A 15,535-nucleotide genomic window follows, 5' to 3' on the forward strand; every position below is an offset into this window, starting at 1 on the left:
AAGGTTTGTAAACGCACCAATCAGTGCTCTGTGTCTAGCTAGTCTAGTGGGGACTTGGAGAACTTTTGTGTCTAGCTAAAGGATTGTAAACGCACCAACCAGCACTCTGTGTCTAGCTCAAGGTTTGTAAATGCACCAATCGGCACCCTGTCAAAAAGGACCAATCAACTCTCTGTAAAACGGACCAATCTCTCTCTGTAAAATGGACCAATCAGCAGGATGTGGGTGGGGTCAGATAAGGGAATAAAAGCAGGCTGCCCGCCCGAGCTAGCCAGTAGCAACTCTCTCTGGTTCCTTTACACAGTATGGAAGCTTTGTTCTTTTGGTCTTCACACTAAATCTTGTTGCTGCTCAGTGTTTGGATCCGCACGGCGTTTGTGAGCTGTAACACTCACCGTGAAGGTCTGCGTCTTTGCTCCTGAAGCCAGCGCGAAGGTGTGCAGCTTCAGTCCTGAAGCCAGCGAGATGGCGAACCCGCCAGGAGGGACGAACAACTCCGGCCAGGAGGAACAAACTTCTCCAGACGGGGCGCCGCCTTTAAGAACTGTAACACTCACCGCGAAGGTCTGTAGCTTTGCTCCTGAAGCCAGCGAGACCACGAACCCACCAGAATAAAGAAACTCCGGACACATCTGTAAGAACTCACCGCGAGGGTCTGCGGCTTCATTACTGAAGTCAGCGAGACCAAGAACCCACCAATTCTGGACACAATTGGATACTATAATCGATAAAGGTTTGCATCTTCTCTTTCTATTGATTCGAGAGTAAAATGTTCAGGGAATCTTTGGTGGGCTCTTTGCTTTTTTCCAGTCTCCTGCTCTCACTTTTCAGAACGCTGATATCTAAAAGTTTTTAATTTTAACTTTGAAAGAAAAATTTCTTAGCCTCTTCTGCTTTCCTCCTTCTCATTTGTATTTCCCCTAGCTTGGCCTTCAGAAATTCCCAGTCTTGCAAAGGCAAGAGGGAAACACAGCAAAGAGCAAGGGTGTCTGCTGAATATTTGCCAAGAGGAAGTTTGGGGAAATGCCACATGCATAGTAATTCCAAGTAGTATGATCTCTCTTCCTGTAGCTCTTTAGATTCTCAATCCGGTCTCATGAGAAAGACAGTAAGTAGTGCTAGTGCTTTGTTTATGTGTGAGATTTAGAACTTCATACTCAACTGCAGTTAAGAGTCATTTACAATTCCACAGCAATCTATAATTGTTCCGTTTTCTCTGCAAACTCCAACATTTTCTTTGTCTTGATAATAATTTTTCTAACTGGAGTGAGATAGTATGTCATTGTGGCTTTTATTTGCATTTCCCTGATGATCAGTGATGCTGAGCCTTTTTTCATGTACCTGTTGGCCATTTGTATGTCTTATTTCGTGACATGCCTATTAGGGTCTTTTGGCCATTTTTTATGTTGGGTTATTTGTTTTTTTGCTGTTCTTTATATATTCTGGATATTAACCCCTTGTCAGATGTACAGTTTACAAATATAGTCTCCCATTCTGTCGGTGTTTTTTCAGTCTGTAAGTATGGCAGTGCAAAAGCTTTCTAGATTGGTGTAGTGCCATTTGTCTATTTTTACTTTTGTTGGCAGTGCTTTTGAGTCTTATTTAAAAAATGCTTACTTGACCAATGTCCTGAAGTTCTCCTCCCATGTTTTTTTCTAGTAGTTTTATAGTTTAGGCTCCTAGTCTGAGGCAAGGCAAGTGCACAAACTCCCCACTACTCTCCAAACTAGATTTATGGCCTGTGAGGCCTGGAGAACTCTCCTGCCACAAGGACTTCCGGCGTGTGTGGCCACAATGAAGACCACTGGGCATCTTCAGTTTACCTTTTTCCCGTAAGATAAAGTATCCCCTGACTCCAAATTGATCCTGGCAGGGAGACACAGTGGCAGAGGCAGTATGCGTTGCTCCTTTCTCTGTGGTGCAATGCTAGGCTTCCATGCTCTGTAGGGCTTTCACCACTTCCCTGGTGCTCTCCAATGTATTTCCCCAGTCTCTACTCAAAATATAGGTGTTGATTTTTAGTTTTTATTCCTTTTTGTGAGGGGGGAATAAGTGCCATGTATTTCTAGTTGGTCATCTTGCTGATATCATTCTGATTACTTACTGCTCTTGAGTTGAAATTTAGTTCTTGAGCTATTCAGATTTAATCAAGACTACTTTCTGGAAGTGTATGGGAGAACTAGAAAGTTTCTGTTTGTTACTGTGTTCATGGGTATTCTTCTAGTGATTCTGTTTTCATTTCAATAAGGCAACAAGTCTGGTAAATATGGCAAAGGATAATAGCTTCCATTCTGAAATTGTATGCTAGATTATATTTAATGTCAAATATTCCACTTGCTTACAATAAAATACAACTCACTAAAGAGACACTTTTAAGTTTTACTTTTTGGAAAATTGGAGAAAACTCGACTCCTGTCTTTCTCCCTCAGTTTCAGCCCTTTCTCTTGACTCTTTTCCTCCTTTTAATTCATGACGAGGTTGCTATAGGAACAGATTATAATCAATTGTTTTACACAAGGTAAGTGCCTATTATTATCTGAATAAATGAATTTCTATATTTTGCTTATTTAACCAGTTTTTCTTAATGTCGTAATAAATGCTAGGTCAATCACATTTACTTATTAAACATTTATGTATAATAAGTTTAAACATAAGTTTTATAAGCTTATAAACATAATATGCAAGACATTATTCTAGTACTAAAATGCAAGTAGAAAATCATTTCACTAAGTGATTATAGTACTGTAGATGACTCAGTAAAACTTACATACAATCATCAATAATGTGGCATTGTATATAGATATTTGAAAATTAATAGAAAAGAAGTTATATGAGCACAATGATTGAAACAATGCATTTTGAACTATCTGGACTGAACAGAATGTAAGAGAAAAGACTTGAACATGGTTAATAGCAGTTATTTTTCTAACCTTTGATAAAATAAGTTAGCCAAATACAATTAGGGGTTGTATATGTGACGGTTTCAGTGAAGTAATTTGTTCAAGCAAGGGTAGACCGCTTACACACTCCAACCCATGACAATTGCTTTCTTTATAACCTACTTAACCAATTGAAAGTCATAGTCACATATTTTTAGCTTAATCAGGAAACATCCTGACAATTAGAAATTAGTATAGTTTTCTTTAAAATACTATCTACTGTTCAAATCCAGGCTCAAATATGAATCACTGATTAACTATTGCTCTCTCTGTGAACACCCATAGTGTTTCATTAGTTATATATCTGTGCTTGCTTAGATTATTTGTGTATTTGGCATAGCTATTATTATTATGAATGTTGACAGTACCCAATCTTTGTGTAATGTTCAAAACAGCAGAGACAATTGGGTCGCACTTATTGAATGCAGCTTGCAGATATGTTTTGTTGGTCCACATCACATTTGTTCATATTGAATCAATAGCCATTCTTTTGAAAAGATAATATTTATGTAAACATTCAGATTTCTAGTAAGTTTAAGAAGTTGGATAATCTGGCAACAAAGGGTTGTCATTGTCATTAAGGGAATTTTTTCACTACAATATTTGGTCAAAGGTGGTGATATGGTTTGGTTCTGTGTCCCCACCCAAATCTCATGTCAAATTGTAATTCCTAGTGTTAGGGAGGGTCTGGGTGGGAGGTGATTGGATCGTGGGTGTGGATTTCCCTCTTGCTGTTCTCATGATTGAGAGTGAGATTTCATAAGATCTGGTTTCTTAAAAGCATGTAGTACTTCTCCCTTTGCTAAATGATTATAATACAGTAAACGATTGAAGAAAACTTACGTACAACAATTAATAAGATGTGGTTTGTATATAGGTGTCTGAAAGTTAAAAGAAGTTATAATAGAAAAGAAGTTCTCTCATGCTTTACATGGTAAGACATGCTTGCTTCCCCTTCACCTTCCACCATGATTGTAAGTATCCTGAGACCTCCTAGCCATGCTTCCTGTATAGCTTGTAGAACTATGAGTCAATTAAGCTTCTTTTCTTCATATATTACCTAGTCCTGGGTAGTTCTTTATAGCAGTGTGACAATGGACTTAACACAGAAAATAGGTACCAGAGAAGTGGGATATTTCCATGGGACATTGCTAAAGATACCTGAAAACGTGGAAGCGACTTTGGAACTGGGTAACAGGCAGACGTCTGAACAGTCTGGAGGGCTCAGAAGAAGACAGGAAGATGAGGGAAAGTTGAAAACTTCCTAGAGACTTGTTGAATGGTTGTGACCAAAATGTTGATAGTGATACAGACAGTGAAGTGGCTGAGGAGGTCTCAGATGAAGGTAAGAAACTTACTGAGAACCGGAATAGAGGTCCGTCACTCTTGCTATGCTTTAGCAAAGAGCTTAGAGGCATTGTGCCCCTGCTCTAGAAATCTGTGAAATTTTAAACTTCAGAGAGATGATTTAAGGTATCTGATGGAAGAAATTTCTAAGCAGCAAAGCACTCAAGAAATAGCCTGCTGCTTCTAAAAGCCTATGTTCATTTGCCCAAAAAAAGAAATGACCTGAAACTAGAACTTACATTTAAAAGGGAAGTAGAGCATAAAAATTTGGAAAATTTGAAGCCTGACCATGTGGTAGAAAAGAAAAACCCATTTTCTGGGGAGAAGAATTCAAGACTGCAGAAATTTGCATAAGTAAAGGAGAACTGAATGTTAATAGCCAAGACAATGGGGCAGATGCCTCCAGGGCATTTCAGAGACTGTCACAGCAGTCCTTCCCACCACAGACCTAGAGATATAGGAGGGAAAAATGATTTTGTGTGTTCACTGCTTTGTGTGGCCTCGGGACATGGTGCCCTGCATCCCAGCCACTCCAGTTTCAGATGTGGCTAAAAGAGTGCAAGCCCCAAGCCCTGGGAGCTTCCAAGTGGTGTTGGGCCTGTGGGTGTGCAGAAAGCAAGAGTTGAGGTTTGGGAGCCTCCACCTAGATTTCAGAGATGTATGGAAACACCTGGATGTCTAAACAGAAGTCTCCTGCAGGGCTGGAGCCCTCATGGAGAACCTCTGCTTGGGCAGTGTGAAGGGAAAATGTGGGGTTGCACTGGGCACTGCCTAGTGGAGCTGTGAAAAGAAGACAACCATCTTCCAGACCCCAGAATAATAGTTCCACAGACAGCTTGCACCATGCACCTGAAAAAGCTGCAGGCACTCAATACTAGCCTGTGAAAGAGCTATGGGGCTGTATGCTGAAGAGTCACAGGAGTGGGGGTGCCAACAGCATTGAGGACCCACTGTTTGCACCAGTGTGACTTGGATGTGAGACATGGAGTCAAAGGAGCTTGTTTTGGAGCTTTAAGATTTATTGACTGCCCTGCTAGGTTTTAGAATTGAGTGGGACCTGTAGTCCCTTTGTCTTGGCCAATTTCTCCCATTTGGAATGGGAGCACTTACCCAATGCCTGTACCCCCATTGTATCTTGAAAGTAACTAAGTTATTTTGATTTTATAGGCTCATAGGCAGAAGGGACTTTCCTTGTCTCAGATGAGACTTTGGATTTGGACTTTTGAGCTAATGGTATAATGAGTTAAGATTTTGAGGGACTGTTGGGAAGGCATAATTGTATTTTGAAATGTGAGAAGAAAATGAGATTCAGGAGGGACCGGGGGTAGAATAATATGATTTGACTCTGTGTCCTCACTCAAATCTCATGTCAAATTGTAATTCCCAATGTTGAGAAGGAGCCTGGTGGGAGATGATTGGGTCATGAGGATGGATTTCCTCCTTGCTGTTCTCATGATAGTGAGATAGTGAGTTCTTATGAGATCTGGTTGTTTAAAAGTGTGTAGCACTTTCCCCTTTGCCCTCTCTCACCGGAGTCACTGTGGTTAAGATGTGCCTTCTTCCCCTTCACCTTCCACCATGATTGTAAGTTTCCCGAGGCCTCCCAAGCGATGCTTCCTGTATAGCCTGCAGATCTGTGAGTCAGTTAAACCTCTTTCCTTTATAAATTATCCAGACTCAGGTAGTTCTTTATAGCAGTGTGAGAATGAACTAATACAGCTGGGTAGTAGCTGTCACATTTTGTCCCCCTTCAGATGATGTGCCAACTCTCTGCAGTTTGTATTCTGCCTACTTCAAACATTTATGATACTTGTCTAGCAGTTGCAAGAATTCGAGTTTAAAATCTTTGATTTTCAGTGATCAAATTTTATTCTCATTTGATCACTGCAAATAGCTGTGGGATATAGAGGGTAGGTATTCAATAGATAAGAAAATTGAAGACCTGGGGGTTAACTAAATTATCTAAGTTCAAATAATTAGTCAACAATACATAATGTTTTCTATCTTCACCTTCCAGTTTTTCTGCTCAATGATACTGTATCTATGAAACAAAATAGTTATTTCTAAAGTCTTCAAATTACAATTGAAATAAAAATTGGGACATTTGGTTAATTTTGAAGATAAAAAATTAGCTTTGTCAATATCTATAAAAATGCGTGGTTGGATTTTGATTGGGAAGGACTTAAATCTATAGATCACTTTAGGAAGAGCTTTTTAACAATAATGAATCTTCCAGTTAATAAGCATAGTATATATTTTAGTTTAATTTGTCATAAAAATATTGTTTAATATTCAGCATCTTGGTCTTTTTTTGTTAAATTTATTCCTAAGAATTTCATTATTTATGATATTTTAAATATTATTTTATTGTAATTATCAATTGTTTATTGCTTACAGAAACAGTAGATTTTGTACTCTACCTTGCAAACTTAACACTTTCACATAATTAGTTCTAGTATCTTTTTTGGTAGATTTTAAATAATATTTTGAATATATAATTATGTCATCTATGAATAAAAATAATCTTTTTTATAATCCTTATGTACATTATTCCTTTTCTTTTGTTGTTATAGCACTGGCTAGTACAACATTAATAGAATGGTGGCAGAGACTATCCTTACTTTGTTTCTGATGTTAACAGGACAGCATTTAGCCTTTCACCATAAAGTATTATGACAAATGTAGGTTTTTCATAGATTCCCTGTATCAGGTTGACAAAGTTCACCTTCAGTCCTAGTTTGATGAGGGTTTAAAGCTTTATATGAATGGGCCTGGACCCTCATTTATTACTGATATAATCCCTACTTCTAAAGAGATGGTTTCTGATGGGTGTACTGGTGACCCATGTATTAGGAGGTTTTTCCTCTCTGCCTCATAGGAACTATTCCTATTTTTGCATTTATTGTTTATTGTTTTTTTAATTGGCTCTTCCCTGGCTTCAGAAAGTTTCTTTTTAACTTGTTTAATTTTTAATTTTTGTGGGTACATAGTAGGTGTATATATTTATGGTGGTACATGAGATGTTTTGAAATAGGCAGGCAATGCATAATAATCATATCATGAAGAATGGCATATTTATCCCGTCATTTGTCCTTTGTATTACAAGCAATCCAGTTACACTCTTCTAGTTATTTTAAAATGTACAGTTGTTATTATTGACTATATTCATTCTGTTGTGCTATCAAATAGGTCTTATTCATCATTTGATTTTTTAGAATTATTAACCATCCCCACCTCCCCTTCACTACCCTTCCTAGCCTCTGTAAGCATCCTTGTATCTTTGTGTCTATGAGTTTAATTGTTTTGATTTTTAGATCCCACACCCTTCCCAGTCTCTGGTAACCATTCTTCTATCCTCTGTGTCTATGAGTTTAATTGTTTTGATTTTTAGATCCCATAAATACATGAGAATATGCAATGTTTGTCTTTCTGTGCTAGGCTTATTTCACTTAACATAATAATATCTAGTTCCATCCATGTTGTTGGAATTGATATGATCTTGTCATTTTTTATGGCTGAGTGTACTCCATTGTGTATATGTATATTTTCTTTATCCAATTATCTGTTGATGGACACTTAGGTTGGTTCAAAATATTAGCTATTATGAACAGTACTGCTACAAGCATGGGAGTACAGATATATTTTTGATACATTAATTTCCTTTCTTTTGGATATATACCCAGCAGTGGGATTGCTTTCTGGGGACCATTTAAAGTGTTTTCCCTAGTAACAGTACTCATTTACATTCCCACCAACAGTGTATGAGGATTCCGTTTTCTCCACATCCTCACTGGCATTTGTTACTCCTATCTTTTGAATATAAGTTATTTTAACTGGGGTGAGATGATATCTAATTTTAGTTTTGATTTGCATTTCTCTGATGATCAATGATGTTGAGTACATTTTCATATGTCTGTTTGCCATTTGTATGTCTTCTTTGAGAAATATCTATTCAAATCTTTTGCCCATTTGTGATCAGATTATCAAATTTTTTTCCTATAGAATTGTTTGAGCTCCTTATATGTTCTGATTATTAATCCTTTGTCAGATGGTGATATGGTTTGGTTGTGTCCCCACCCAAATCTCATCTTGAATCGTAGCTCTCATAATTCCCACGTGTTGTGGGAGGGACCCAGTGGGAGATAACTGAATCGTGGAGGCAGTTTTCCCTGTATTGTTCTCATGGTAGTGAATAAGTCTCACGAGATCTGATGGTTTTATAAGGGAAACCCCTTTCTTTTAGTTCTCATTCTCTCTTATCTGCCACCATGTAAGACACACTTTTCACCAGCATTGTGAGGCCTCCCCAGCCACATGGAACTGTGAGTCCATTAAGCCTCATTTCCTTTATAAATTACCCAGTCTTGGGTATGTCTTTATCATCAGCATGAAAACAGGTTAATACAGATGGGTAGTTTGCAGGTATTTTCTTTCATTCTGTGGATTGTCTCTTCACTTTGTTGATTGTATCCTTTGCTGCGCAGAAGCTTTTAAACTTGATGCAATCTCATTTATCCATTTTTTTTTGCTTTAGTTGCCTGTGCTTATGGGGTATTTCTCAAGAAATTTTTGCCCAGAACAATATCCTGGAAATTTTTCCCCAATATCTTCTTGTAGTAGTTTCATAGTTTGAGGCCTTATATTTAAATCTTTAATCCATTTTGATTTGATTTTTGTATATGATGAGAGTTAGGGGTCTAGTTATATTCTTCTGTATATGGATATCTCATTTTCCAAGCACCATTTATTGAAGAGACCGTCTTTTCCACGGTGTATGTTCTAGGTACCTTTGTCAAAAATGAATTCTCTGTAGGTGTGTGGATTTGTTTCTGGTTTCTCTATTCTGTTCTATTGGGCTATGTGTATGTTTTCATGCCAGCACCATGCTGTTTTGGCTATTATAGCTCTGTGGTATAATTTGAAGTCAGATAATGTGCCTTCTCTAGCTTTGTTCTTTTTTCTTAGGATAGCTTTGGCTATTCTGGGTATTTTATGGTTACATATAAACTTCTGAATTGTTTTTCTATTTCTGTGAAGAATGCCATTGGCATTTTGATAGGGATTGCATTTAATCTATAGATTGCTTTGCCTAGTATGGACGTTTTAACAATATTAATTCTTCCAATCCACGAACATGAAATATTTTTCCGTTTTGTGATGTCCTCTGCAATTTATTTCATCAATGTTTTATAATTGTCATTATAGAGGTTTTATATATTTAATTAAGTTAATTCCTAGGTATTTAATTTTATGCTTGGCTATTGTAAATGGGCTTACATTTTTTATTTCTTTTTCAGAATGTTCACTTTTGGTGTATATAAATAGTATTAATTTTTTTGTGTTAATTTTGTATCCTGCAACTAAACAATTTATCTGTTTAAATATTTATTTGTGGAGTCATTAGATTTTTTTCAAATATAAGACTATATCATCTGTAACAAGAGAAATTTGTCTTCTTTCCCAATTTGGATGCACTTTATATCTTTCTCTTGTCTGGTTACTTTAGCTAGGACTTCCAGTACTATGTTGCATAACAGTGATAAACGTGGGCATCATTGTCATGTTCCATATCTTAGAGAAAAGTCTTTCCAGTTTTCCCCATTCAGTATGATACTAGCTGGGGGTCTGTCATATATGGCTTTTATTATGTTGAGCTATGTTCCTACTATACTCAGTTTTTTGAGGGTTTTAAATAATGAGGAAATGTTGAATTTTATCAAATGCTTTTACAGCATCAATTGAAATGCTCACATTGTTTTCATACTTCATTCTGTTGATATAATGAATCACATTGATCGATTCGCTGTGTTGAACCATACTTATATCCCAGGGATAAATCCCACTTGGTCATGATGAATGATCTTTCTAACGTATTGTTGAATTCAGTTTGTTAGTATTTTGTTAAGGATTCTTGCATTAATATTTATCAGAGATACTGGCCTGTAGTTTTCTTTTTTTGAAGTTTCTTTGTCTGGTTTTGGTATCAGGATTACACCATACTTGTAGAATGAGTTTAGAAGTATTCTATCCTCCTCTATTTTTTGGAATAGTTTGAGTAGAATTGGATTAATTTCTCTTTAAATGTTTGGTAAAATTCAGTAGTAAAGCTGTCAGGTCCTGGGCTTTTGTTAGCGGAAGACTTTTTATTATGGCTTCAATCTAGTTACTTGTTATTGGTCTATTCATATTTTGGATTTCTTCATGGTTCAATCCAGGCAGATTGTATGCATGTAGTAATTTGTGCATTTCCTCTAGATTTTCCAATTTATTGGCATATACTTGTTCCTAGTAGCCATTAATGATCCTTTGCATTTCTGCAGTATCATTTGTAATGTTTCCTTTCTCATTTCTGATTTTATTTGTATTTTCTCTCTTTTTCTTAGTCTGGCTAAACTCCTTTTCTTGTTTAACTTTGTTTTGCTTTGTTGATCTTTTGTACTTTTTAAATTTCAACTCTATTTCTGCTCTGACCTTTATTGTTTCTTTTCTTCTAGTAGTTTTGAGTTTGGTTTGCTCTTGCTTTTTTCTTAAGATGCATCCTTAGATTGTTTATTTGATGTTTTTTCTTTTTATTTTGATGTAGGCACTTAATAGCTATGGACTTCCCTTTTAGTATTGCTTTTGCTGTATTCCGTAGGTTTTGGTATGTTGTGTTTCCATTATTATTTTTTTAAAGAAATTTTCAACTTTCTTCTTAATTTCTTCATTGATCCACTGGTCATTCAGGAGCATATTGTTTAATTTCTATGTATTGGTATAGTTTCCAAAATTCCCCTTGTTTTTAATTTTTAGTTTTATTCCATTGTGTTCAGAGAAAATGCTCGATGTTATTTCAATATTTTTGAATGTCTTAAGACTTGTTTTGTGACCTAACACATGGTCTTTTCTTGAGACTGATCATTCCTGGAATGATCCATATGCTGAGGAAAAGAATGTGTATTCTGCAGCTGTTGGTTGAAATGTCTTTAGATGTCTATTAGATTTATGTGGCCTATAGCACAGATTAAGCCTGATTTTTTTTGTTGATTTTCTGTTGGAAAGATCTGTCCAATGTTGAAAGTGGGTTGTTGAAGTATCCAGCTCTTACCATATTGGGACCTATCTCTCTCTTTAGCACGAATGATGTTTGCTTTATGTATCTGGGTGCTTCAGTGTTGGGTGCATATATATTTAAAATGTTATATCCTCCTGCTGAATTTATCCCTTCATCATTATATTGTGGACTTTTTTTTATCTCTTCTTAAAGTTTTAGTCTTGAAGTCTGTTTTGTCTGATACAAGTATAGTGACTCCTGCTCTTTTTTGGTTTCCATTGGCTTAGAATATCTTTTTGCATCTTTTTATATTCAGTCTATCTACATGTATCTTTATAGGTGAAGTGTGTTTCTTGTAGGCAACAGGTCAGTGGATCTTGTTTTGTCATCTATTCAGCTACTCTGTGTCTTTTGATTGGAGAGTTTAGTTCACTTACATTTAATGTTGTTATTCATGAGTAAAGTCTTACTCTTGCCATTTTGCTATTTGTTTTCTGCTTATTTTGTGATGTTCTCTTCCTTCTTATCTTCCCTTAGTGAAGGTGATTTTCCTCTGAGGATATAATTTAGCTTCTTGCTTTTTATTTTTTGTGTATCCATTGTATGTTTTTTGGTTTGAGGTTACCATGAGGCTTGCAAATACTATCTTATAACTCATTATCTTAACATGATAATAATTTAACACTGTTTTCATAACAAAACAAGCAAAAGGAAAACTAAAACTCTAACTTAGTGTCCCTGCTTTTTGTTTTTTTAATTCATATCTTATTGTACTGCCTATGTCTTGAAAAGTTGTTTTTATTTTTGATGGATTCATCAGTCTTTATACTTAGGATAAGAGTAGTTTACACACAATAGTTATCATGTTATAATATTCTGTGTTTTTCTATGTACTTACTATTACCAGTGAGTTTTGTACCTTGAGGTGATTTCTTATTGCTCATTAATTTCGTTTTCTTTCTGATTGAATAACTCACTTAAGGATTTCTTGTAGGACAGGTCTGATATTGATGAAATCCCTCAGCTTTTGTCTGGGAAAGTCTTTATTTCTTCTTTGTGTTTGAGGGATATTTCTGCTAGATATACTATTCTAGGGTAAAAGTTTTTGTTTTTTCCTTCAGCAGTTTAAATAAGTCATACCACTCTCTCGTGACCTTAAGGTTTTCACTGAAAAGTCTGTTGCTCCATTGTATGTTATTTATATTCTCTCGTTTCCTTCAGGATCTTTTCTTTATCCTTGACCTTTGGGAGTTTGATTATTAAGTCCTTTGAGTCAGTCTTCTTTGGGCTAAAGTCTTGGTGTTGTATAACCTTCTTGTATTTGAGTATTGACATCTTTCTCTAGGTTTGGAAAGTTCTCTGTTATTATTCCTTTGAATAAGCTTTCCACTCCATCTCTTTCTCTACCTACTCTTTAAGTCCAATAATTCTTAGATTTGTCCTTTTGAAGCTATTTTCTAGATCCTGCTGGTATTCTTCATTGTTTATTATTTTTTTCTTTTGTCTCCTCTGACTGTGTATTTTCAAAGAGCCTGTATTCAAGTTCATGAATTCTTTCTTCTGCTTGATCAATCCTGCTGTTAAAAGACTGATGCATTCTTCATATGCCAATTGCATTTTCCAGTCCCGAATTTCTTCTTGATTATTTTTATTTACTTCAATCTCTTTGTGAAATTTATCTGATAGAATTCTGAATTCCTTCTCTGTGATTTCTTGAGTTTCTTTGAATTTCCTTAACATAACTGTTCTGTCTGAAAAGTCACACAACTCTGTTTCTCCAGGACTAGTCTCTGGTGCCCTTATTTTGTTCATTTGGTGAGGTCATGTTTTCCTGGATGGTTTTGATGCTAGGAGATGTTCTTTGGTGCCTAGGCATTGAAGAGTTAGGTATTTATTGTATTCTTCACTATCTGAGCTTGTTTTTACCCATCCTTCTTGGGAAGACTTTCCAGATATTTGAAAGGACTTGAGTGTTGTGATCTAAGTGTATTTGCTTTAAGAGGCACCCCAAGTCCAGTAACACTGTGGTTCTTGCAGACTCTTAGAGGTACTGCCTGTATAGTCTTGGACAAGCTCTGGGAGAATTCTCTTTACCAGGCAGAGATTCTTGTTCTCTTCCCTTACTTTCTCTCAAACAAATGGAGTCTCCCTTTCTGTTCTGAGCCATCAAAAGCTGGAGATGGAGTGACACAGCACCCCTGTGGCCACCACCACTATGTGCTCGATGAGACCTGAAGTCAGCATAACAGTGGGTCTCGCCCAAGGCCTGCTGCACCCACTCCCTGGCTACTGTCTATGTTCACTCAAGGCCCTGGGCACTACAATCAGCAGGTGGCAAGGCCAGTCAGGCCTGTGTCCTTCCTTTCAGGACAGTGAGGTCCCCCTGGGCCCTAGGTGGGTCCAGAAGTATTGTCTGGGAGTCAGGAACTGCAGCCTAAAACCTTAGAAGCCTACCTGGTATTCTATTACACTGCAGCTGAGCTGGCACTTAATCCACAAAATGCAGTCCTTCCCACTTCTTCCTCCCCTTTACAAAGGCAAAGAAGGCTCACCCCATAGCCACCACCACCACCACAGGCCACAAAGAGTACTGCCAGACTACTTCTGATGTTCCCTTAAGTCCTAAGGGCTCTTAAGTCAGCCTGTGGTGAATGCCACCTGGTCTGGGACTCACCCTTCAGGGAATCTCCTCTGGCTCAGGGCAGAATGAGAAATGCCATCTAAGAGTCAAGTTTTGGAACTGGGGACCTCAGGAGCCCACTTAATGCTCTATCCTGCTGTGGCCATGCTGGTACCCTGGTACCCAAGAAGCAAGACAAAGTCCCCTTTACTTTTCCCTCTATTTTTCTCAAGCAGAAGGAGTTTTGTCCCATACTTGCCACAGCTGGTAATATACTTAGTCTCCCCTGAAGCCAGCAAGCTTCGGAGGCTCACCCAAGGCCCTTGATGTAGTACTTGGGTATCACTGCTGGTTATTCAGGGCCCAGGGGCTCTTCATCTAGCAGGTGATGAATGCCACCAGGTGGGGGTTCTTTCCTTCAAGGCAGCGGGTTCCACTGTGGCCCAGTGTGTGCCTAGAAATATCATCTGGTAGCTAGGGCCTGGAATGGGGGCCCCATGACACTGAATGGTGCCCTGTCCTGCTGTGGCTGAACTGGTATCCAAGAGGCAAGACACAGTCATCCCCACTCTTCCTTCTCTTCTCCTCAAATGGAAGGAAGGGGTGTCTTTTGGAGCTGTGAGCTGTGCAGCCTGGGGTTGGAGGAGGGATGATTCCACTACTCCCTTATCCACTCCAGCTGGTATATCAGTAGGTCGTGTTCCCCAGCCCGCCAAGCCACCCACTGTCTCTAGGCCTAGTTCAGTACTAGGATTCATAAGAGCTGCAGTCCTTATGGCATAGACTGCCTTTCAAGTTTACTTAGAGACACAGGGCACTGTTGCCCTTGGAGGTGAGGTTTGCAAGAACTCAAGTTCTGACTGCTGGGATCTGCAATTCCACTCTGCCTAGGGCTGGTTTAAATGTTCCCTCTGTGGACAGGTGTCAGTGGAGTTTGGTCTTGTTTTTCTTTTTGCTATAATAGGACAGCACTGAGTGCAGTGCCTCACAGTGGCTGTGTTCCCTTCCCCCAACACCCAGAGATGCTCTCCATACCAGGCTTCTGGTACTGCCAGGGGCGGGGGAGGGGTTGTGTTGGTGATTCAGGACTGTTTTGTCTATTTCTTCAATGCCTTTTTCAGTGATATAAAGTTAAAACCAAGTACTATGTGTGCTCACCTGATTTTTTGGTTCTTAATGAAGGTATTTTTGTGTGTTTGTATGTAGATAGTTGCTAAATTGGCGTCCTTGCAAGGGGACATTCAGTGGAGCCTTCTATTCCACCATCTTGCTCTGCCTCTTCGCACAATGTTTCTTTTAAAGTATTTTCAGATCACTACTCAGACAAAAGACCTGAAGGAATACTTGTGGAGATCACTGGAGCTATACCTCTCTGTGGCTTCCTTCTCTCTGATAGTCTGCCCATACATTCTATTAAACCTGAGCTCCTTGAATTCTGACCTCTATCAGAAACTCAGCAGGATGGCCAAGCTCTATTTGGCAATCCCAAGTTTTGGACTCTCAGTGTTGCTGCCAGCAAAGCACCTCTAGGCAGGAAGCTACGTCAATCATAGGGCTTACTTTGTTTCCCTTTCCTTAGAGATTATAGTCCAATGC

At 38.0% G+C, this 15,535-nt stretch overlaps 1 long non-coding RNA gene across 1 annotated transcript in view; it reads left to right on the plus strand.

Moving 5' to 3' along the window:
* Positions 1 to 273: 273 nt before the first annotated feature.
* Positions 274 to 15,535, plus strand: part of LOC134758929 (uncharacterized) — a 173,331-nt gene continuing 158,069 nt past the window's right edge. The window contains exon 1 of the long non-coding RNA XR_010134702.1: positions 274 to 733. This is a non-coding gene — a long non-coding RNA (uncharacterized lncRNA). The remainder of the gene's footprint in view (positions 734 to 15,535) is intronic.

This window comes from Gorilla gorilla, chromosome 1 (assembly GCF_029281585.2).
Source record: "Gorilla gorilla gorilla isolate KB3781 chromosome 1, NHGRI_mGorGor1-v2.1_pri, whole genome shotgun sequence".
Lineage (NCBI taxonomy): Eukaryota > Metazoa > Chordata > Mammalia > Primates > Hominidae > Gorilla > Gorilla gorilla.